Consider the following 6,000-nt stretch of genomic DNA (forward strand, 5'->3'; position numbering starts at 1 on the left):
TGGAATTTTTGGATGTAAAAAAAAAGCAAAGTTTCTGAGCCCAAACCCAGCATCCCCAGCTGCCCACTGCCAGACCCACAGCTCAGCTACACACTGGGTAGCTAACAGCACAGTCTGAACTGATACTTCTCTGGATGCCATCAGCTTGGCATCAGAAGTACCCTTTATTCCCCCTTGCCAAACTGCTTGAGACGGCAGACCCTCTGTCACTAGTGCTATTTTACTACTATTTCACTTGAAAAGCAGAGGGGAAGTCAGGACCTTTGCATCTGTGAACTCCTCTTCCTCACTGTGATTAAAGGTGACTTGCTCAGATTCATTTTGAACCACCTTCAGCACCTCTATTGCATCAGGAGAATTTCAGCTGCATGTCCAAATTTTACAAGTAACTTGAAAAGAATCCCCAAATGATTTATACTATTTAATTTGGCACAATATAAATGAATAGATAGCAGTTAGTCCTGAAAGACACCAGGAAAGGGTGCCTTTACCTCGCTGATCTAGTAACTAAGAAAACAGCTTGAAAAAGGCTAGCAAAAAGCATCAAAACAGTGACATACTTCCAAAGAAACTATCACGATTACTCCATTTCCACAAAACTCCAAAGCCACACACGCTTTATCAGCATTCAAATATATTTGGCTATTTTAAGCAGTAGCCTGGACCACACAAGCAGGTTATCAGTTTTCAGGCTGCATTTTGTACTCCTGGAAAACACTTCAGTGCAGGTTTGTTCTGGGTTTCCAGCCCTGTTATTCCTCCAGCTGCATTTAACTCAATGCTGGCCCAAACACACCTGTGATGGGTGACGGTGTCTGCCTTGTAGGAGACAATTTAGCACAGGATTTCTCTTGCATCAGGCAGGTTTTGCTCATTACCTTCAGCTAAATTAGCCAGCTGAAAGCTTTGCCAGCACAGATGTGTTCAGCACCAACCTTCACAGCTAATAGCAGAGATAAGACCCTCAAGAAGTCTATAGTAAGAACACCAAACCAGGCCTTTTGCTTCTTAACAGTGGCATTAATGAAGCAGTCAAAGCTCACAAACCCACCCAAAACCCACACTGAAACCTGTCACTACCTAGCAGATTTGAAGCCTTCTGAAATTAAAACTTTGCCCTACATTTTCCCATTAGTTAGATTGTCTTCCCAAGTCCACATCTCTTATGAACACTGGGTAAACTAGGGAATTGCACAATCCGTCAATAAGGTAAGCTTATTTTGAACTACTGTCCATATGACTCAATTTGTCAGTAAAAACTGCCACCAGCGCTGTGCTTGCAGAAAAATGTCCATAAATGCATTATTGCGACTGGCAGATCGATGTCCATAATAAAAACAAATAGAGTTAACAAGTGCCTGCTTTTACGAGTTATGCCAGGGGTCGGATGTGTGCTCAGCTTCAGCCAACAACTTCTGGGAATGGGCACTGCAGGCCGGGGTAGGCACTTGCTGCCTTCATCAGCACTGCAAACAGGAAGCTATTGTAATGCAGGAAACCTTTAAAAGCATTAGAATGAACACTAACACCTTCAGGATGTATTCAGAAGTCTCCCACATTCACAATTTAATGTATTGTTCTGCGAGCTAGTTAAAATATCTCAATTTATAGAAGCAATGAGGCTTATTTTGCTTCACTCCCTGCAGAAACTGAGTTTAACTCAGGTGAGCTGCAGCCCAGCAGAACAGCTCACTAGTCCCGAGGCTGATGTTAAGCACCCCAACAAATCAGAACCTACAATTTGTCCCCACAAAGCTCTTACAGCATGACTATAAACCTCCCTGTGGAAACCACCTTTCAGTCATCACAAGCAAGGATGTCACCCTTGGTATCAGAGGTGGAGGATGCTGCTCACAGGGAAGTGACACACTGGTGAGAGCACAAGCAGGCAGAGCAGCCAGCACACCGAAGCTGAATTCGGGTCAGCTGTCCTCACTCCTCCAGAACCATAATGGCATGGGGAAAGAACACTACAAGAAAATCATCCCTGTCTTTGACATGTTCTCCTTTGGATTTTTGGCATTATTGCTTCTTTTAACAGCTTCCCCTGTCCCTGAAATCAGTTTAAACAGCATTTCTCTGCTGCAGCCTATCCATCTTACCCACATTTCCCCTAACAAACTTCATACTTCTGCTGCCCAAGTGCTTAAATAAGCCATTCAAGGAAACCCTGATAACCTTTCCAAAGGGCAGGAGCTTCTCCTGCAGGCTACTATCCCTTCAGTGATGCCATTAACTGATTCTTTACATACATTAAGCATTAAACAATGGTGACAAGTTAATTAGACTTATCAAGAGATAAAGTAGTCAGGGTAACACAAGTTGCAATATAACTACAACAGCTTCCTATAGAGCTTCAGTTCCTGGTGTAATTGGGGTAATTAAGTTGTCATGGATCAGAATGCAGATACGAATTGCTAAAGCCACCTTGGAAGCTCACAGAGGCTACAGCTTTTCTTCTCTGAAGCTTGAGGCTTTTGGTAGAATTGTCCACATTTGGCACATTTCTGCTTAAAAACAAAACAGACAACTTCGTACTTGGAAGAATCCATGTCACAGACTGACTAAACAGTCACAATAAAACAAACACCCCATCCCTGGCAGTGATCAAGGCCAAGTTGGACAGGGCTTGGAGCAACTTGCTCTAGGGGAAGGTGTCCCTGCCCATGGCAGGGGGTTGGAACTGAGTAAGTTTTAAAGTCCCTTCAAATACAAGCCATTTAGGATCCTATAATATAAGCAACTTGGCAAACTTCACATCACAAATGAATGTTTAGAAATAGCCTGCATTACAGGGCAGTGCAGCTCACCTGACCTGCAGCCTCCACACCACAGAGCAGGGAAGCATTGCAATACAACACCCTATTATGGCTCCTAATATATACCTATCATGGTACCAAATACCCTATCACGGCTCCCCTTAAGGTGCATTTCCACACAAGTGAGAAGACCAAAGGCCAGAGAGGCAGTTCAGGGAGGGAGAGCTCCTACACTGCCAGTCCTGCTCCCCTGTGCATTGGGGAGACAGGCAGGGCTCAGAGACCAAAACCTCCATCAGGTTCACAAGGGGACCCTGTCATAAACAGGCCCCTCTTTACAGCAGGAGCACAAGCCTGGATACAAGAACTGCACCGTGACAGTCACTTTAAACCAAGTGCTACACCCCAGATTATGAAATAAAGGCTTCTCTATGTGAAAAACTAAAGACCACACCTTCCTGGGTAATAAGGGCTCTGTACCATGAAAATAATACAAGTAACAAGTTTATTTAGGAGGCAGGAGCAAAAATATACACCACCATTTACTTTGCTTTAAAAACCATGTGCAGTAGCAACAACAAGCTTATTTCAAACAGGCTGGAGATAAGGCAGAAGCTCTTCCCTGTGAGGGTGCTGAGGCGCTGGCAGAGGGTGCCCAGAGAAGCTGTGGCTGCCCCATCCCTGGCAGTGTTCAAAGCCAGGTTGGACACAGGGGCTTGGAGCAAGCTGCTCCAGTGGAAGGGGTCCCTGGAACTGGATGAGCTTTAAGGTCCCTTCCAATACGAACCAGGCTGGGATTCTATGAACCAGCTGCAGAGCTTGCCTTCTATATCAGTAGCAAAAGGCCACTTTTACACCAACATCCATTTAACACGTATTATTTTAGTGCGATTTCACACCGATGTGACCCAGCCACAGGCTGCTGCCAGCATGCAGGGCAGTGCCACCCATTCACCCTTGCATTGCTCCATCCACAGCCCCTCGGGGAGCCTCTCGACTCCCACAGAGCTGCTTCCCAGGGCAAGGGAAAGGCTTAACTGCGCCTGCTGGGGCCGGAGCAGCGCTCAGCATAGCGCGCTACCAGCCCGGCGTCAGCTTTACATCCATCACTCCCCTGCAGGCGTGGTTACCGACCGATCGCGGCCGGTGCCTGCGCTGGCAGCCAGGGCCGTGGGGTGAAGCAGGGCTGTTTCCCTTCCCAAGGCCTGCAGGGGCTAGGGAATGCGGATGCCAAAAGCATCGCCAGGCCCAAGGAAAACCCCAGAGTCAAGCGCTAAGGGGCTCCGACCCCTCTGCCCAGCAGGCCCCAGCCCGCAGCCATCTTCCCCCCACGCAAACCCGCCATGAGGCCGCGGCAGCACGGCCCGCTCCGGAGCACCGCGGCTCCCGCAGCACCTGAAGAAGAAAAGGAGGAGGGAAGCGGCGGGGAGCGAGCCCAGCGCCGCGGAACGAGCTGCTTCCGCCGGGCAGCGGCGGGGGGAGGCGCCGCGCCGCCGGGGCGGAGCTGCCCGGGGGTCCCGGTGCTCGGAAGGAGAGAAGCGGCCGAGCGGGCCCGGCCCTGGAGCCGCAGCGCGGCCTGCAGCGCCCGACCCCAGCGTGCGCCGGCTGGGCCAGGCCCAGAGGCCTGGGCGTTGCGTAGAGCCTCCTACCTGGCTCCCCCAGGGCTGCTCCGGGCTGGTCTCTAGGGGCATCCCCGCCCCCTTGCCCCGGTTATATGTCCGGGGCAGGAGGTGCGGTTCGCCGGGTGATGCGGGCCACCTGCGCGGAAGGGCCTACATCCCCGCCCCGGGGCTCGGCGCGGCTGCTGCGGGTGAAGCGGGTGGCGAAAACACGGGTTTTTGCTAAAGTCCACCCGAAAATACTGGTTTGTGGGCAGTAACGTCAGAATTAGAGCGCCCGTTGCAGTCTTGCACCTTGGCTCCTCTGTAGGCACTGAGTGTGGCTGCTGACCAAAATCCACCTCCTCTGGGAGAAATATGCAGATCTTATGGCTGAAATGTGCTTTTTAAAGTTGTCTAGGCTTTATTCTGCTTGTACGTTGGGGCAGAGTGGTGAAGGGCACCAGGCAAAGGCTGGCACCATCGAGGAATCAGCCTTTTTCACTATGTACAAGTAGGGTGGGAACAGTGACTTGCAGCAGTTTGTGCAGGGGGAAGCACTTGGCAAATACAATTCCCAAAGGAGGAGACCTGGAGGAGGGAAGTGGGAGTGAAATGTCAGAGGAAAGTGGGCTGTGGGGTGAGGTTTGTTTGAGGTCCTTAAAAGAAAGCCAGGACAAAAAGTGCCAGTAAAGTCTGCAACAAAGAAATCACTGATTTTTAAGCCAGAGAATCGTTGTCTGAATGTTCATCTGTGTTACATCAGCGGAAGGTTTATTCATGTTGTATTACAGCTCCTGTCTGAACTATTCATGATTCTGTGACTCAGAAGCTATCAGAAGATGGAGGAATCCACTTGCGAAAAATCAGAACAATTACCATAGAATCATAGAATAGTTAGGGTTGGAAAGGACCTTAAGATCACCCAGTTCCAGCCCCCCTGCCATGGGCAGGGACACCTCACACTAAACCATCTCACCCAAAGCTCTGCCCAGCCTGGCCTTGAACACTGCCAGGGATGGAGCATTCACAACTTCCCTGGGCAACCCATTCCAGTGCCTCACCACCCTTACAGTAAAGAACTTCTTCCTTAGATCCAATCTAAACTTCCCATTTAAGTTTTAACCCGTTACCCCTTGTCCTGTCTCTACAGTCCCTAATGAAGAGTCCCTCTCCAGCATCCCTATAGGCCCCCTTCAGATACTGGAAGCTGCTCTGAGGTCTCCACGCAGCCTTCTCTTCTCCAGGCTGAACAGCCCCAACTTATAAAAAGTCATTACAGAATTTTGGAAATCCTTCTTCCCTTTTCCTAGGGAATGAGTGCTGTAAATCCAACAGCATCGAGTGAGTGATTCAATCTCACCTAAGAAAACATAAAACACGGTCCAAAACGCAGTTTTCCCATATCCTTTGCAGTAGTCTCACTTGGGGCAGGTTTACAAGGAGCAGCCACTCACATCGATGTGCAATAGGACTGAGATGCTCCTGCTGGTTTTAGAAGTAGTATTGTTAATGTGACACCTAGTTTTCCCTTTTGCTTTCTGGGCCGTTAACTTGGAGTCTCTGAAGGAAATGTAAGCAAGGAATGTTTACCACCCTGTCTCACTTTCTTTACTGTCTACCAGGCAGAGCATTGACCAAAA

At 49.2% G+C, this 6,000-nt stretch overlaps 1 protein-coding gene across 1 annotated transcript in view; it reads right to left on the minus strand.

Annotated features, from left to right (window-relative positions):
• MGMT (O-6-methylguanine-DNA methyltransferase) overlaps positions 1–4,564 on the minus strand; it is a 147,943-nt gene extending 143,379 nt beyond the window's left edge. The window contains exon 1 of the mRNA XM_061478691.1: positions 4,409–4,564. The gene's annotated coding sequence lies outside the window, so the exon portion shown is untranslated. The remainder of the gene's footprint in view (positions 1–4,408) is intronic.
• Positions 4,565–6,000: the final 1,436 nt, after the last annotated feature.

This window comes from Pezoporus flaviventris, unplaced genomic scaffold (genome assembly GCF_033815535.1).
Source record: "Pezoporus flaviventris isolate CSIRO_AGI_PZ_B2104156 unplaced genomic scaffold, CSIRO_AGI_Pfla_v1 ptg000129l, whole genome shotgun sequence".
In the NCBI taxonomy this organism is placed as follows: Eukaryota; Metazoa; Chordata; class Aves; order Psittaciformes; family Psittacidae; genus Pezoporus; species Pezoporus flaviventris.